This window comes from Gekko japonicus, unplaced genomic scaffold (assembly GCF_001447785.1).
Source record: "Gekko japonicus isolate JY-2015 unplaced genomic scaffold, Gekko_japonicus_V1.1 scaffold2343, whole genome shotgun sequence".
NCBI classification, from domain to species: domain Eukaryota; kingdom Metazoa; phylum Chordata; class Lepidosauria; order Squamata; family Gekkonidae; genus Gekko; species Gekko japonicus.
Genome location: NW_015174908.1, coordinates 96558 through 115882, shown reverse-complemented (window position 1 = coordinate 115882; position 19325 = coordinate 96558).

The window sequence follows — 19325 nt, the reverse complement described above, 5'->3', positions numbered from 1 at the left end:
CTGGGGCAGTTTGAATACCTCGTGATGCCTTTCGGTCTGCAGGGGGCTCCTGGGGTCTTCATGAACCTAATTAATGAGGTCCTCCATGAGTTTTTGTTTAAAGGGGCTATTATTTACCTAGACGACATTTTACTGTACTCTCAGGACCTCCCCTCTCATGTGAAACTGGTCAGAAATGTTCTGAAAATGTTGCATAAGCACAAACTATTTGCCAAACTCTAGATGCAGCTAAAGCTGCTTATAAACTTCAGGGTGACAGAGGTAGGGTGGGGGGTTGGGATCTGCAGCCAGGTGATTTGGTGTATGTGTCTACTAAGAATATGAAACTGCAAAGACCTTGTAAAAAGTTGTGTTGGAAATATATAGGTCCTTTCCCAGTTCGCAGGCTCATCAATGAACTAGACCTTCCAAAAAATTTAAGATCCCTGCACCCAGTTTTCCATATGATCCTCCTCAAAAGGCCCTCTTGCACATCACAATGGAAAAAACCCAAGATTCCCCTCCCCCTGTACTGGTTGAGGGGGAAGAGCATTTCGAGACTGCGGATATTCTGGATTGTAAGTTAAAACGTGGTAAACTGTTTGATCTGATTGAATGGATTGATTTCGGACCCCAGCACCAGGAATGGGTGGAAGAAGGGGATATTCGGGCCCCTTACATGCTCAGAGAGTTTCACAAAAAGTTCCCGGACAAACCGGGAGATGGAGGTTAAAGTGTATTTTCAGGTGGGCAGTATGTCAGCAAGCTGCCATTATGTTGTATGTTTTGTTCTGCATGGTATACTGTACTCGATTCATCCCCCCTCCTGTTGCCCTTGTGTAGGTGTTTACTTTTTGTTGCTAGCACACCGCGGAACTGCTCAAGGTTAACCAGCTGGTGGTGGGAAGGAGTTATGGCTTGCTCTCTTTATTATGTATTCTGAGGCCTGAGAATGAACTTATGTTTATGTAGTATGAACCGTTGTGTTCCCAAGAAAAGGGCGCTAAGACTTATCACACTCCCGCCAGCGGGAATTGGGCTCATTGGTCCTGTCTCGGTTCAAGTTCCTTTATTATGTTTCCCTTGGACTGTTGTAGTCATTACTAACAATGATTGTGTTCCTGATCTAACCATCTCTTCTAATAAATCTTATTTTGTTCATCAAACGTGGATTTACTTTGAATGAATGGGGAATCGGACATTAAGGAGACACTGCCCTGGGGACATAAGGCCAAAACTGCGTATTTGACCTCTCTCCCCCACATCCTATTTTGTGGTCAGAACTAGTCCCCTTTTAGATAGGGATGGGGCAGAACTGATTAAACAAATATGACTGTCCTTGTCAATTTCGCATTTTCACTTGGAATCGCTCGTATGCCACTATTGCTTTGGGGTTTTTCTTTTCTGCATATGTTTTGCTCCCTCTGGTGGTCAATTAGATATTTTATCGTGTTGTGTCCAGCCTATCTCCCTGCAGGGTTTTATGCCTGACATACAGATATAGAGGGAGCAAAATATGCAAAAAAGAAATATGATGCAATAGGGACACACCATGTTCACCGCAGTGTCCTCCGAGCAATTCTGTCACGGCTGATGCTGAACCTGAGCACTTGGCCCCAGCAGAAGACCTAAGTACTGCTGGGGATGAGCTCCCGGCTCCTGAAAACCCCACACCTGACAGGACTGAAGCCACGGAAACTGCTCCAGCAACAGCTGAAGCATACGCACGCCGGACCAACACGCCCCCTGATTTACCCCCACTGGTATCCTGTTTGCTGGAACAACGCCGATGGGACATGGCATCCCGGCAGCAGGATGCGTGCACGTGCGGTAGGCGCTCTTTTAGCCCTGAGTACCAGCGGGAGCCAGGACACTATCAGGGCGCGCTAATTGCCGACAGCCTTACGGGCTATTTAGCTCTCGCACTCACACCAACTAGTTGTGCTAGCAACTTGTCATTCTGGATGAAGCGTTGCACCTCACCACTCGTGTTCCTGTTCCGGCTCCTCGTTCTTGACTTCTCGGCTCGTACGACCACGCTCCTGACCTGTACCTCAGACTCTCTGGCTTCTGATTTCTTTGGACTCTGGCTTTAACGATGACTCTAACGGTTGGTGATTTGGACTTGGTCTCTCGGTGTTTCTGCTTGCCCGGTTTTGACTTTGGACTGCCTTTGAACTATCTTGCTCTCACCTGGCCTGGTACCGCGTTCGTGACATTAGGTCTTAAGCAAGGGTTTTTTTGTGATAGTATTCCTGGCACCTTTTTCTGGGCTCTCCCAAGCCCTGATCCTTGTGCACTGGCCCCTCCCACTCAACCAGAGAGCAACTTCAGGAACAGCCTAGCAGGGATCTATGGTAAGGGGGAGATAGGTGGAGATCATCGCAATTTTCTACACTAGTACTTGCACCTTTTTAACAAAAAAAGAACTAGTATTTAGTACTGTACTTAATAATACTTCTGTATAAATTATTATATCTTTTTTAAGGATATAAAAACAGAAACTTCAGCTTTGAACATAGACTTCAGCTAATGAGGCATATCTACAGCATCTGCCAGCTGAAGACTTGGTCTCCTGTTTGTTTGTTTGCTTACTTGCTTGCTTGCTTGTCCTTAAGAACCTGGTAGATGGTTCATGATGCAGTCCTAAACACTATGAATAAGAAGGGGTGCCAACTCCAGCCTGGGAAATTTCAGGGAATCTGGGGCAGTGACTGTGGAGGGCCAAACTTGCTTAACTTAAGAGCCACACAGAATAAATGTCAGATGTTTGAGAGCTGCAAGACATGACCGAATATTACGCAAATGTTTTTACTGGGAAATATGCAGATTTGCATTATATTGACATTAAAATGAGACTGTCAAAAATAAAAACAAAAGGGGTTAAAGCAGATATTGCTAATAATATTTATTTGCCTAAGTAAATATCTGGTCAAAATATCGATGAAAATATGGAAACTAATTAAATTAGAGACATTTACTGGCTATTTACTGCTAGTAGAAATCTTGTGAGTCTCCATCTTGGACTTGAGTTGTTGAAAATCTGGCTGATATGTTGTCAGGGCTGTACAAATTGCTTTGACTTCACAAACTTCATCACAGAATACAGTGATTCACAGCAGTATGTTGTGCTGAAAACTGGATGAGTTGCACAGTGGTTTTCTTCAGTTCAGGCTATTTTATTTCTGGAACTTGCCTCCAGAACTCAATTGTTGACTTGGACTTATGGATCATCTTCAGACCCAGGTTCTCCTGTAAATCCAGTAGTTCCGTTTCCACAACAGATTATTCTGTGGCCAGGAGTTTGGGAATTGGACAACCATCTTTGACTACATCCAGGGGTCATTTCGTAGAAAAAGAGGTGCAGGAGCTCATTAGCACAACTCATTAGCATAACTTATTTGCATATGCCACACCCCCTGACATCACCGGAAGTGTGTCAGAAGGAAACACCCACCGCTCAGGCTCCACTGGACTGTTTTAGATTGCTAGCTATTGGGGGGGGGAACGTGCACATCCGTCCTTGCAGAGGAGGGAGAGTTTGTACCTGAATAAAACTTGGTCTTAAAGGTGCCACTGGATTGTTTTGGGCTGGGGGGGGGCTCTGGAACTTACCTGGCTGCTTCTTGCTCTGACTGAAGGCTGCTGGGAGCAGGGGGTGGGGCTTGTTGCATGTGCCCACTCCCTGGGCTCTTTACCGCCGGAGCTTCACTCCTGTGTGCTCCTGCAGGAAATGGAAGATTTTATTCACTTACCGTGAAGCTTCCTTCTCGGTGGTCCTGGAGTGGGGCAGTCCTTGACTCCTTACTCCTGGGACTTGCCCCTCCCCCTTCCAACGCAGGGCCGGCTGACTTTCGATCCTGGAGGGGAGTGGCTTGTCCTGTGGATCACCAGTCAAAATCCAAGCCAAACTCCTCCCCTAAACGATTCCACACCTATATCATGTAAAAAAGAAAATAAACCTTCTGCCCCCCAACCATAAAGGGGAACAACCACGGGTATTAATGAATCAACAAGAACTTTATTCAACCATCAACACAGGAAAAATAAACAGTTCCACCAGACCAGTCTGGGCTCTCGCCCCAGGAAGGGAAAAAGAAATACAGGCACTCATCACATCCCCAGCCAAACACCAGGCCTTAATAACCACTGAAACTCGTTCCTCCAAACGGGTGGGGAGGACTGCCCCACTCCAGGACCACCGAGAAGGAAGCTTCATGGTAAGTGAATAAAATCTTCCATTCTCCACTGGTCCTTGGAGTGGGGCAGTCCTTGACTCCTTACTCCTGGGACATAAAATAGCAGTACCTCCCCAGGGTGGGTCCAACAACTTCCAGTGTTCACCAAGCCTGCTGTAGTACTCTCCTACCAAAGGCTGCCTCGGCCGAGGTCAACCTGTCAACCCTATAGTGCCTTGAAAATGAATGAACCGACCTCCAGGTAGCTGCTTTGCAAATCACTTCCAATGATGGAAAAGCTCGATATGCTGCTGACGTAGCTGCCCCCCTCACTGAGTGAGCAGTGACCCCTTCAGGTGGCACTAACCCTTGAGCCTTGTATGCCTCAGTAATGCAGGCCCGCACCCACCTACTAATGGTGGACACCGAAATGGGGTTTCCTAGACTCATTTTCCTAAAGGACACAAACAGGCACTCAGACTTCCTAAATGCCTTGGTCCTGTCCAAATAGAAACTCAACGCTCTACGGACATCTAACCAATGCCAGCGTTTCTCCTTCTCGTGTGCAGGGTTCTGACAAAAGCTGGGAAGAATTATCTCCTCAGCCCTATGGAACACTGAGTTTACTTTTGGGATGAATGCCGGATCCGGTCTGAGGACTACTCTATCTGCATGAAAAATACACAGCTCTTTATGCACCAACAGTGCCCTTAATTCAGAAACCCTGCGGGCCGAGGTAACCCCTACTAGGAAAACTGTCTTGAAGGTGAGCTCCTTCAATGGACAGACCACCATAGGCTCAAACGCGGCCTTGGATAGTGTTCAAGCTCCAGGTAGGAAATCTGTGCACCTGCGGGGGAGTAAGGAAAACCGTCCCTTTAAGGAACCCCCTGATGTGTGGGTGTTGCCCCAAGGAAACCCCCTTTCTGGCTCCCTGCACAACTGACAGAGCTGCCACCTGCCTCCTCAAGGTACTAGAACTTAAACCTTTCTCTAACCCACTTTAGAGGAAAGCCAGGATATCATCTACTCGGGCCCGAAAAGGATCCACCCTTTTCTCCCCGCACCACGTCTGGAAAACCTGCCACATCCGGTTATACACCCTCTATGTAGACTGTCTCCTAGATGCAAACAGTGTCAACTAACTAGGTCCTTTATTTATTTATTTATTTATTTATTTGATTTTTATCCCGCCCTACCACCGAAGCGGCTCAGGGCGGCTTACAACATTAAAACCAATAAAACAATGCCTCTAAAACAATCTATAACAGTACAATAAAATCGTAATTTACACACAGTACAACATACCCATGGCGGCAACTATAAAGTGCTATCATGCTTAGTCCAGGTTGTTAAATGCTTGGCGGAATAGCTCCGTCTTCACCGCTCTCTGGAACTGGCAGAGATCCCGGAGAGCGCGGATCTCATGAGGGAGCTGATTCCATAATATTGGTGCAGCCAAGGAGAACGCCCTAGTTCTAGTAGTTGTTAGTTTGGCATCCCTTGGGCCAGGGGGGACTAGCCGGTCCTGCGACTCAGATCTTAGTGCTCTCGGGGGAACATACGGGGAAAGGCGGTCCCACAGGTAGACAGGCCCCAGACCATAAAGGGCTTTAAAGGTCATAACCAGAACCTTGAAGTGTATCCGGAACGCTATTGGCAGCCAGTGCAGCGCCCTCAGCACTGGTTGGATGTGTTCCCTTCAATTTTCAGGCTGCTAAGTTTAACATCTCTGGTCTGGGGTGCATCGACTCTCCTTGTAACAGAAGGTCCTTCCACAGAGGTAGACGTCCGTTGTCACCACAACTCTCTCAGGCTCTCTTAGAGGAACCCCCATCTCCAACTGAGATGGCTGCAGCCACCATTGCATCTCCTGTCTCAGAGTTGAAGGCACACTCACCCTCCTGCTTCTCTTGTGTGCAATGTCCTTCTGAAATCGTCACAAGAAAATCTGCAGCGGTCGGGTATGAAACCTTGCCCACGGTACGAAGTCCTGACATGAGACCAACAGTCCCAGTAAACATGCTAATGTCATTACCTGTGTCTCCGCCACCGACACTACCTGGTTTATCATCAGGCACAGTTTGTCTCTCCTCTCTTGAGTCACAAACACTCTGTCCTGTGCTGAATGAATCAATACTCCCAGGTGTGTTAATATCTGAGATGGCTCCAAAACACTCTTTTCCATGTTGACAACAAATGCATGCTCCTAGAGTACCTTCAGAGTTAATAACAGATGGGTCCTCACCTGTTGATCCGTTTCTGCTCAAATCAAAATGTCATCGAGGTAAGGAAATAACGACACACCTTTCAATCTCAATACCGCTACTAGTGTCACCAAGACTTTGGTGAACACCCTCGGAGACGACTTCAAACCGAACGAAAGTGCCCAGTATTGGAAATGCTTCCCGTGGTAGGCGAACCTCAGATACTGACAATGTGTATCTCAGATTGGAATGTGTAGGTAAGCCTCTGACAGGTCTATCGATACCATGAAGTCTCCTGTCTGAATAGACATCAGGATCGATCTCAAGCTCTCCATCTTGAACTTCCTTGTTCTGATGAACCGATTCAACCACTTTAAGTCCAAGATGACTCTGACATCCCCATTCTTTTGGGGGACCATAAAGAAGATTGAATAAACACCTTTCAATCTCTCTTCTACTGGAACTGTCTCTATAGCTCCGATGCCTAACAAATGTTGAAGAGCTCTCTTGAGTTGCTTGTGTTTGGTTGCAGAAGTTTTCCTTGGTAACTCTAGAAAATGACTTGGAGGAAACCTCTCGAATTCCAGGGAATGCCCCAGAGAGACTGTCTCCAACACCCACCTGTCCGTGACTGACTGCTGCCACTGGGTAGCGAAGTGTTGGAGACGTCCCCCTATCCCTGCCGGGTTCTGCTTCTCGGCATATTCACACTGAGGTCCCCTTCTTGGCCCCTTTGGCGTTCTGTCCAGGCTTACCAGAGAAGGGTTGATGTCTTTTAGGTTGCCACTTGCCTTTGAAGGATCTGTTGAAGGACTGTCTGTCAGTACGTCTGAAGTCACGAAAAGGCTGAAAACGTTTCTTCATTTTATCATCCTTCCTCTTAGAAGGCAGAACCCTTTTTTATCTTTTCCTTCGATCAAAAATCTCTCTAAACCGGAACCAAAGAGATTTTCACCTTTAAAGGGCACAGCAGCTACCTTCGCCCTGGCGGAAAGATCTGCGTCCCACATACGAAGCCACATATTCCTTCGTGCCGCTACACTACTGGCCATTGCCCTTGCTGCTAACTGAAAGGCATCCAGTGAAGCATCAGCTGCAAAGGCTGACGCCAAGGCTATTTTCTTCAATTCGTCTTTTAGACTCTTGGGTATTCCACTATCTGCATTTGAAAGATCTGAGGCCCTGGGTTAGAGCAAATCAGTGTTCTTATTCAGACATGTCCATGCATAGGTAACTAGAGTTTTCATCCTACCCCAACCCTTGACATTCAGCTCCCAGAGATCTATGGGACACTGTACCCAAATACACTTGACAATTAGTTCAAAACATTCTTATATTAACAGTGTAATACTCTGAATAACCATTCAAATCCATTCCAAAAACACCAATGTAAGTAGTCAAGTATGATTCAAATCCCAACCCCCCCAGTTTGTAAATGTCCACAAAACACAGTCACTAAGAGGCGCGGCGACGGACTGCCCATGTTCCCATCCGTTTCCTTTCAGGACTTCGTCAGGCCACCTCCAATGATAGAGCAACAAGTTCTATAGATTTCTCTTGACTGTATACAGCAGTCTATATCTATTCCAGCCGGCTTGAACAATAGATATATTGTTCTCTTGAATGGAATTGAATGGTTATTCAGAGTATTACACTGTTAATATAGGAATCTTTTGAACTAAGTGTCAAGTGTATTTGGGTACAGTGTTACAGTTTTTCGCTGTGTTGTTACTTGCACAACCTTCTTTGCTATACTTCCATTTATTTGTTCCAGAGATCTATGGGAGGCTGCAAAAACCTGGAAAGTTGTGATTAACGGCTTTGTGCGAATGTTTTTTAAAGGCAACCCCCAAATCTCCTCAAAGCAGGGGAAGTGATTTAACAGGAGAGAGAAAAAATAGGCAAGCAGGGTTGACTAGAACGCATAAAAGATTTCTCTCTGACCAGTACATCTGGAAAGACAATTGCAGATGTTTAATGCCAGCTGTTTTGTATCCTGGGGAAGCATTTCACGGCAGCAGGCCTTGCCCTACCACTACTTAATGCTATATATATTACTGGAAGGAGCCTCTTTATATCTTTTGTCAGACGGGGACACGGCAGAGAACGAGGAAGATGTTGTTTAATATTACAAACTCTTGTGTCATCAAAGAGGTCTGATATGAATAAGTTTTGTACAAAAACATTTTTAGTACAATCAAAGGATACCCCTGAGGATGGCAGGGCTTTAGGTCAAATAGGGTCACCACATTTTGAAAAGCAACTAAGAGGACATCTTTCCCGACTGACCACTTCAGACAAGTGATCACAAGGACAAACCTCCTCTGAAGTACCCCTATGATTGAAGCTGTGATAATTGCTACTCACTAGGAATAGTTCTAGGGGCTGCGGTGGCTCAAGTGGTTAAGATGCTGAACTGCAGACTGGAAGGTCAGTAGTTCAGCAGTTCGAGACCCGAGTGTCGCATGACGGAGTGAGCTCCTGTCTCTGGTCCCGGCTCCTGCCAACCTAGCAGTTCGAAAGCAAGAAATTGCAAGTAGATAAATAGGTACTGCTTCGTGGAAAGGTAACAGCGTTCCGTTTGCCTTGGTGTCCAGTCATGCTGGCCACATGACCACGGAAACGTCTCTGGACAGCTCCGGCTCTTCGGCTTGGAAACGGAGATGAGCACCGCATCCCTAGAGTCAGATTCGACTGGCTTTCGAGCAAGGGAAGCCTTTACCTTTACCTAGGAATAGTTCTAACTTTCCAACCCCCCCAAAGAGGACATTTTGTCAGTTTTTTAAAAAGAGGATGGACATAAAAAAAAGAGGGGACATGTCCTTCCAAAAAGAGGACAGCTGGTAACCCTAGGTCAAAGGGTGGCTGTGTCTTCTTCAGCTGCAGGGTGCCCACATATTCTGAAGTAGGGTGGCTCATGTTCTAACTTTTTTACCCTAATGTAGTACGGCGGCTTCAGTGGGCAGTTGTCTTTTCGATTCTGGTTGCTTCCAGACTTCCGTAATCCTAATCATATCGCAGTCTGGTGTGGTGGTTAGAAGTGCGGACTCTAATCTGGGGGGAACGGGTTTGCGTCCCCACTCCTCCACATGTAGCCGCTGGTGTGACCTTGGGTCAGTCACAAGTTCTCTCAGAGCTGTTCCCTCAAGAGCAGTCCTCGAGAGAGCTCTCTCAGCCCCACCGACCTCACAGGTGTCTGTTGTGGGGAGGGGGAGGGAAAGGAGATTGTAAGCCGCTCTGAGACTTCTTTTGGTCATCAAGGGCGGGGTATAAATCCAATCTCTTCTTCTCTTCTTCTTTATTGAATGTCCCATTTGTTTATTGAATGTCCCATTTTGTTGACAATACTGACTCACTCTGTGTAATCCCCCTTGAGTCCCTGTGAGAAAGGTGGGCAATCAATCAATCAATCAATCAATCAACAAACAAATAAAATAGTGCAAACAGCAGTCTCTGTAGACTACTGGAATAACAGGTACATCTTGCCATTTTGGCCCCAGCAGAAGACCGAAGTATTGCTGGGGATGAGCTCACGGCTCCTGAAAACCCCGCACCTGACAGGACTGAAGCCATGGAAACTGCTCCAGCAACAGCTGAAGCAGACGCACGCCGGACCAACACCCCCCCTGATTCCCCCCCACTGGTTTCCTGTTTGCTGGAACAACGCCGATGAGACACGGCATCCCGGCGGCAGGATGCGTGCATGCGCGGTAGGCACTCTTTTAGCCCTGAGTACTAGCGGGAGCCAGGACACTATCAGGGCACGCTAATTGCCGACAGCCTTACGGGCTATTTAGCTCTCGCACTCACACCATATAGTTGTGCTAGCAACTAGTCATTCTGGACGAAGTTTTGCACCTCACCACTCGTGTTCCGGATCCTCATTTTTGACTTCTCAGCTCCTGACCTCAGCTCGTATGACTACGCTCCTGACCTGTACCTCGAACCTTCGACTCTCTGGCTTCTGATTTCTTTGGACTCTGGCTTTAACGACGACTCTAACGGTTGGTGATTTGGACTTGGTCTCTCGGTGTTTCTGCTTGCCCAGTTTTGACTTTGGACTGCCTTTGAACTATCTTGCTCTCGCCTGGCCTGGTACCGCGTTCGTGACAGTTACTTTCAGAATCCTGGCAGGCTATTGTTCTTTTGCTCCAAGCTCAGCCAGTCTCTGGAGTGATTCAATCAGGAATGATTCAATCCCAATACATAACAATTTCCTATCTTTACCTTAGTATTATTATTAGGGACATTACCTGTTATTACTTACGTTGCACAAGGGGAAGAACTAGCAGACAAATGAGCTTGGTTGGACCTAGGGTTGCCAGTCCTGAATTGGGAAATACCTGGAGATTTTGGAGCTGGGGATTGGGGAAGGTGCAGTTTGGGGAGGGGAGGGACCTCAGCAGGGCGTAATGCCACAGAGTCTCCCCTCCAAAGCAGCCATGGTGTTTGCAAGCTGAAAAACCAGTTTTGATCTTGCATAGAAGTTTCTATAGTGCAGTTCCAGGACTGTTTCTACAAGAGACTGGCTGAGCTTGGAGCTCTAGAGCAATAGCCCACCAGGACTCTAGAGGTGGCCAATGAGAAACGAATGTTATGTAAATAGCCTATTGTTGGGAGTGGGGTGTGTTTGGGTGTGGTTTTTGCACGCTATTTAAACAGGGCTGTTGCCCTGGTGGTTTTAGTCTTGTTCCTGAAATCACTTAATAAAGTAGAGCTGTTTACTGTGATGTGTCTCGGCTCGATCCCCCCCCCGCCCCCCTCCTCCCCCCCGCTCCGAACCGAGGCCTGAGCGGCTTGCAGCTGCCGGGCCTCGTCGGTCCCTCCCCCCCGGCTCCAAAGCGAGGCCTGCGGGCTTATAGCCGCCGGGCCTCGCCACTCCCCCCCGCTCCAAAGCGAGGCCCACGCGGCTTGTAGCCGACAGGCCTCGCCACTCTCTCCCCCCGGCTCCAAAGCGAGGCCCGCGTGGCTTGTAGCCGCCGGGCCTCACCGCTTTCCCCCCTGGCTCCGGTCTTGCCTTCTGCTCCAAACCAAGTCTCTCGCTGGTCTCTCCCCCCCCACCTGCCCGCCAGCCAGCCAGCCAAGCCTTGTCCTGCCCTCCCGTCCCCTGTGGCAGTGGCGAGGCAGTTCGCAGAGAGTTCCCTGCGCATGCGCATGGGACGCTCTGTTACTTTTGGGTATCCCCCCAATATTTTGTTACTTTTAAGTATCCCCCCAATATTTTTTCCAACTTTTCAGGTTTTTGTGCACACCTGGGGACTGCCCCAAGTGTGCACGAAAATCTCCCTCCCCCCCCAGGTGCCCCCGATGTGCGGAAATAAGTATCCGCACGCAAGGGGCGTCTTTGGTATTAGTATATAGATACAAGGCAATGGGCACCAGAAGGAAAGGAAAAAATGGGTTCCTTTTTTCCTTCTTAAAGAATTCTATCTATTGGGACTATGGATGTTCTCGAAGTAATTAGTTACACATGGTTTTTTGCTTGTGCCCCAGGGTAAGCCTGTTCTGGGATGAGGTAATAAACAGATTTGAGTGTGGCTTTGGAAACTGGCAGCCACAATACCCAGAACGTCCAGTAAGTGAACATGCCTGAATCTTTAAGACCTTGGAAATCTGAAGAGACCACAAAGGGGGAAAGGAAATCTCGGAAGAGCCGGAGGCGCTGCGTTTCCATTTGGTGAAAAGCGACACTATTAAAAAGAGAGAAAATGAGAACAAAGCTTTCTCTCACCACCCTGAAGAGCTAACAAACCAGCAGGAGATAATCTGCTAGGGTAATTTACTCCAGAATATCCATGCAAACTGATCACTGTCATTCCACAGCTCCCATCCAGAGTCCATGAGGGGAGGCAAGTTATCCAGGCTTGGGGTGATTCTGCATTGGCTTTTCCCTCAATTGTTTTAGCAAACCCACCTTGGAACAGAAATTCCCCTCTGCATTGCATGCCGTTGTCATTTTCTTTGGATTTTATGGTACCCTCTACACCAGGGGTGTCAAACATGCGGCCCGGCGGCCAGATGAGGCCCTCAGAGGGCTTCCATCAGGCCCGCAGTGGAACTGGCCATCTCCTCCTTCCAGTTCTACTGCTGCTGCTGCATCATCGCTTGCTTCGCCAAACTCTCCCACTTGCTCAACCATTTCATGTTTTAACTTGGGTCCTAGACTCAAAACTCTGAGCATGAGATTTCTGTGGTGAATGTCAATAAATCAAAAGTAGGTTTGCAGCTTAAAGATGCACACTTAAACAGCATACTCAAGATTGCAACAGCACAGAGATTTTTGATGTAATAATTCAGAGCAAGAGGTGTCAGTTATCAGACACTGTTAAATAAACAAAGGCCCCGGTCACACGAAAGGTTTTGGGCTGGGAGAGGGACGGATCGGGGCGATGGCCTCCTGTCGCTTTCTCCCCGGTCTCCCTGGCATCTAATCGTGCCGGGGAGCGATTGCACGGCGGCTCACGGGATTTGTATGATCCCGCCGCTGCGTCTCTATTTTGGTGCGGCTTTCAAAAGCCGCACTTTGCCCGTCCTTTCCCCCCCCCCCCGCGTGGCAGGGACCAAAGTATTGCAAGAGTGCTAATGTTTTAAGCATGTTTTTATTTTAAGTAACAAAACCCCCTTTGTGTCTGTGTCCTTTATAAAGTTTATATCTCCGCTTCCTGGCATTACATTTTATGACACACATGGCCCGATCCAACAAGGCCTCATTTATGTCAGTTCCGGCCCTCATGACAAATGAGTTCAACAACCCCGCTCTACACTGCATGCCACTTTCACTTTCTTTGATGTTGGATTTTATGGTACCCTCTACACTGCATGCAGCTTTTGCTTTCTTTGATCATCAAGTTTTATGGTACCTTCTGCATAGATTTATGAACGTTCGGAGGTGAGTTCGCCGTCAGTACGGTGTTGCCCCGGGGTATGTGAATGTGGTTTTGAGCTGCACCTTTTCTGCTTCAATGAGGGTTTGGTAAAACAATGGAGGGAAAAGCCAATGCAGAATCAGCCTTGGTTGTCTGGATTTTTTTTTTTTTTTGAGGTGTGCTTCCGACTTTTCATTCACCAGAACAAAATTCCTGGCTGGTGATCTGAGTTAGCATGCTCTCCTGGGGTGGTGATTCCCCAACTGACTGAAAACAACCAAGGTGCTACTACGAATCAGGGGCTGAGCATCGTATCAGTGGGTCATGGTGGCACAATGGCTACTAAGCCACCAGTGCAACTCCAAGCAGAGTTGTACCCTTCTAAGTCCATTTAAGTCTATGGGCTTAGAAGAGTGTAACTTTGTTTAGGATTGCACTTGCAGGAGGTGTAGGTTGGCCCCTCAGAAATTCTTTCTGAGTCCAGTTTCAGTTGGACAGTGGACCCAAAGTGGCTTGGAAGAGACCAACCTTTTGTGGGATGCGTCTGATAGCAGGTGGCAGGGACTACAGAACTTGAGAGGGCTGACTAGGTTTGACAGATCCAGGTTGGAAAATTGCTGGAGGTTTTGAGGGCTGGGGTCTGGGGGTTGGTTGAGGTGGGATTTCAGCAGGGTACGATGCCATAGAGTCCACTTTTCAAAGCAGCCATTTTCTCCAGGGGGCGTGATCTCTGTCTCCTGGAGATCCAGGGCTATTTTTGGGCAGGAACGCACAGGAACGGAGTTCCGACTGGCTCCCGAGTTGGCCACACCCAGCAGGAACTGATTAGCATAATAGGCCACACCCAACAGCAGAAACTCATTAGGACTGGCTACATTAGGGGTGTGTGGCCTAACATGCAAAGGAGTTCCTGCTATAAAAAAGCCCTGTGTTTTGACCACAAACAAGGTAAACAGAGTAAGAAGCAAAAGGTGAGTGTGGCTGGATGACCACACTTCTGGTAACATGGGGTGTGTAGCTTAATATGCTAATGAGCTGTGCTGTCAGGGGTGTGTCCTAATAAGCAAATGAATTTCTCCTGTTGCGTGTGGCCTATTATGCTAATCAGTTCCTGCTGGGATTTTTCTACCAAAAAAGCCCTGTGGAGATTCGTTGTAATCCCAGGAAATCTCTAGCCACTACTTGGACAATTAAAAGTAAGAGGGATCACAGGTTGGAATGGTAAACAGCACAATACAACCATGATATAATAGCTATGTCTTTGTATTATCAAAGCTTAGTTCAACTCCTTCACCTTTTTGTTGGAAATATGTGTGTGTTGCAAGGTCTAATTCAGTCATTATAGGGTTACTCCGTTTACCTTGTGTGCTGTTGTTTAGACTGACCTGGAAGGGAACCCTGGCACAGAGCCAATGGGAAGAAAGCCCAGGAAATCTAAGTCTGTTTACTCACAATCATTGGTTAATGTATTCAGGTGATTTCCTCCTAGGGGTCAAGAAGAAGAATCTCCATTGTTATTGTTGCTGCTGTTGTTGAGAGACTGTGTGGTTGGTCTGTTCTGTAGCTATAGAGATGTAGCCTTAGGTCTTTGTTATTTTGTAGGTTTTCCTGTGTACCCTTCCCTTAGAAATAAAGATTTTTACACAGAAAGAAATGCCTCCTCTCCAGTGAAGCAAAGATCCATTGCAAACTCTGAATATCTAAGTCTTTTTGCCATTTTTCCAACATATCCCACAATCAACAACAGTTTCTATTTATAAACATTCCATCAAACTTCCAAGGATGAATGCATGCCAATAGATACATTAATGTAAACTCCAGGGGTCATTTTGAGGGGGAATGAGCAGGAAGCAGGAATGGCATTCCGGGAGTAAGGAGTCCAGGAGTAGGGAACCCAGGCATGCTTGCCTGCCTGCCCTTCACTTCCCCAGCCTGCCCGCCATGGGGAAGCATCTGGGGAAGAGAAAGAAAGGCATTTTAAACATGCCTGCCCTTTCTCAGGGTGTGTGGCATATACAAATGAGTTATGCTAATTAGTTATGCTAATGAGCTCCTGCACCTCTTTTTCTACGAAATGACCCCTGGTAAACTCCTATTTTGTGGTTCGTTTTCCTTTCCTTTTCCTCTTCCGTGTTGTTTTGTGTAGCACCTCCTGCAGTTTTCACAACAGGACGGCTCAGACCTGATTTCAATGCTCCACCAAGACAGATCCCGCATAGAGTGATTTCTCCAGGTTTTAATATTCCATTGTTATTAATTATATAGACTCCCAGCTTGCTGCGGAATTCTGTCTTGTTTATTAAACCATCAAGGTTTGTTAGACCATCAGTTATTTTATCATGGACAGCAGCCATAGTTCAGGGCTCCCTGAACTCAGCCGCCCTGAGCCTTCGGGGTAGGGCGGGATATAAATCTAAGGATAAATAAATTAAAAAATAAATAAAAGACAAAAGCTGCTGACTGGACAACAATAAGAATTCAGTGGATCCCTGATTTCATCTCAATGGGAATAGCACCAGGTCAATGCATGTAGACCAACTGATTCTTCACCTGCTGCCCATATAATGCATTGTTAGATGACAACTTGAGACTGTTACTGTCATGGGTCTGCTGAGGCTGAGTACTCCTCAGAGGAGGAAGAGGCAGGGAGCAACGCAGCCTCCTCTGGAGTCAGCCCAGAAGAAGAACCCTCAACTATACCTGAGGAGGAGGAGTCCCCAGCAGCTGCACAGGAGGTGCAGCCAGAAGGAGAGGCCGATCCTGAGCCTGGCCCAGCACCCCCAGTTGCAGACACCCCGAGGCCAGACTCCCCGCCTAGTTCTCCTGAGTGCTCCAGACGTCGGGCACGCCAGAGGCTGACCATGCAGGAGCGAAGGAGTGCCAGACTGCAGCTCCTGCAAAGGCAACAGGAGGAGCTGTAAGCCTTGGGAGACTCAATTCCCAGGGAAGGGAGGACCTGTTCAAAAGCACTCAGTGCTCACTCAGGCCTGCTCCTGCATGTGTGTAGCAGCCACTCCTTGTCCTTGCAACCTGCAACCTTGAATTGACTTCCCGGCTCTTGACTTTCGGCTCTGTGACTGGCCTTGATTCCGGACTATATTTACAGGCTTCCAGTGTGTGGTGTCTGTGGCAGCCAGCCAAGACAGCACAGGTACTAATATATCGTTCAGTACTGAACATTTATGAACTTGCTTGTAATACTACTGATTTGGATCAGCCCTGGTTGTATAATACCATGACTTTTTGCATTCCATAAATACACGGGGTTGCCAGCCTCCAGGTGGGGCCTAGAGATCTCCAGGAATTACAATTGATTGCCAGACTACAGAGATCAGTTACCCTGATGAAAAATGGCTTCTATGGAGGATGGACTCTGTGGTATTATACTTGTTGAGTGGTCCCAAACCCTCTTCTCCCCATGCTCCAGCCCCAAATTTCCAGGAATTTCCTAACTTGGAGTTGGCAACCTTGGGGATACAACACATTTTTATCATATTTTAAATAGCGGACCATTAGCTGCAATACTTCCAGAATTCTGTTGTTGTTGTTGTTGATCAGTTGCACAGTTGAGTCCAACTCTTCACGACCCCATGGACCACATCACGTCAGGCCCTCTCATCTTCCGTCATCCTCTGGAGTTCGCTTAATTTCATGTTCATTGCACTGTCTAACCATCTCATCCTTTGCCATCCCCTTATTCTGTCTTCTCAGGGTCTTCTCCACTGAGTGCTCCCTTCTCATTTGGTGGCCAAAGTATTTGAGTTTCAACTTCAGTATCTGGCCTTCCAGGTAGGGGTCATTTCCAGTGGGAGCGCACAGGAGCGGAGCTCCGGCAGTAAGGAGCCCATGGGGCGGGCACATGCAACAAGCCCCACCCCCTGCTCCCAGCAGCCCTCAGTTGGGCCACGAAGAGCAAGAAGCAGCCAAGTAAGTTACGTGCGAGCCCCCCCCCCCCCAGCCTGCCTTCAGGTACAAGCTCTCCCTTCTCTGTGAGGGCAGATCTGCACGCCTCCCCCCCCAATTGCTAGCAATCCAAAACAGTCCAGTGGAGCCTGAGCGGTGGGTGTTGCCTTCTGACACACTTCCAGTGATGTCAGGGAATGTGGCATATGCAAATAAGTTATGCTAATGTTATGCTAATGAGCTCCTCACCTCTTTTTCTATGAAATGACCCCTGTTTCCAGGAAACAGTCAGGGTTGATTTCCTTTAGGATTGACTGATTTGATCTCCTTGCAGTCCAAGGGACTCTCAAGAGTCTTCCCCAGCACCATAGTTCAAAATAATCTATTCTTTGGCCCTCAGCCTTCCTTATAGTCCAACTCTCGCAGCCATACATGACTACTGGGAATACCATTGCTTTGGCCGTACGGAGTTTTGTTGGCATGGTGATGTCTCTACTTTTTATTGATGCTGTCTAGGTTCGCCATCGCTTTCCTCCCAAGGAGCAGGCGTCTTTTAATTTCTACAAACTATATAAAACTGAATTGTTTAGGAGGACATCTTTATAGAGGTAATAGAGCTATATTGTGAAGGAATGCTTTAGGGAGATGCTTTAATAAAAGCAATGAGACTGTGACTTGTACTACTTTCTGTAGCATATGTTATCTGTTGCTATATATATTATCTTGCTTTCATTGCATTGCATTTCCACTTACATAATATTTATTTATTAATTTATTTATCAGTCGCATTTCCTACCCCACCCTCCCTGCAATGCAGGCTCAGGGCGGCTCACAGTCAGTACCCAAAATACAGTTAAAACCACATAAAACGGAAAAAAGACTGAAATGTTACTCCTATAATCTACTAGAGAGCATCTGAGCCAGCAACGTGAGATGGAGAGCATTTGCCAGCCCATTTGGAATAAGAAGGCTTCTAGCCAGATAAAAAAAGAGGACTGGCTGCTACTATTAAGAAATTAATTAACTGGCTTGCTCCTAGTACAAATACTTGAAATGGAACTGGAAGATAATTTGAAAAAGAAGTCAATCTGCAATAATGGGAAGAAAGTAAAAAGGAACTTAATGCTGCTACTATTTGAAGGAAACAAAAGAAGTAGTTAAACTGTATCAGGATGCTGACACCTCCTAACATAACAGGACTACTCCTGAGGAAGACGGTTGAAATGCGTATAAAACCGGGTGCTCATAGAATAATTTGGACTTTTTCTTGAATATGTTAGAATTTCCTGAGCTACACTGCATAAGATTTTATTGATGTCCATAGGGATTATTAAATGTTTTTTTAAAAAACCCACATAAAACCATATAGAACAATTCCATTATTAATACAGTTTAATAAAGTGCCATTTTCTCCATTGTTGGGCATGTCACGTTTAATTTAAGCTTTGTTTCAGATCTTTGCTTGTTTCAGCTTTCTGCAGTCTCTCAAATTGCTGATCAGTGAGAAATAACATAAATATGTAAATCACTGCTGGAGCCCATGTTTCAAAACATGGGATGCTTCTTATTATTTTTACTCTTTATTCTGTCCCATCCCCCCCCCCCGGTAATTCTAGAAACCCCACACAAAACCAAGTCCTCGGAGGTCACTTTAGAACTTCCCAATTTTTGCTTTTCCTTTTTATTGTGTAGTGGGTTGCCGCATGGAGAAACGACAGACGACGACGTAGTGCATGGCACGCTTTATTGGTACACAACAAGAACGGGGGAACAACGGCCCAGGGGCCAACTATATACATACCTGCCCCCCCCGGTCACCATTGGTGGGTTTGAATCTCCCGCCATGGTTCCCATTGGCTCCCCAGTGGAGGGACTAGGAGGCTAGTCCCTATTGTTATCCCAGAGTCAAGCTCTGGCAATTCTGGCTGACCGCTGCCCCCCTGGTGGCGGTCTGCATACACAACATCCCTCCCCCCATAGTTCCGACCCACCCTAGGTGACATAGTCCTTCAAATAAGACGGGGACCGTCGTTCTCTGGTGGATCGCCGGGGGTTTGGTGCTGTGGCCACGGGGGTCTCACCTTCCGGTGGTGGTTCCGTTGGCTCGACGACTCCTGTGGCCGGAGCCTCGCTGGCGATCGTCGGTGGCCCCGGAGACGGGATCGGCTGTTCCCCCTGAGTGGGGATGGGCA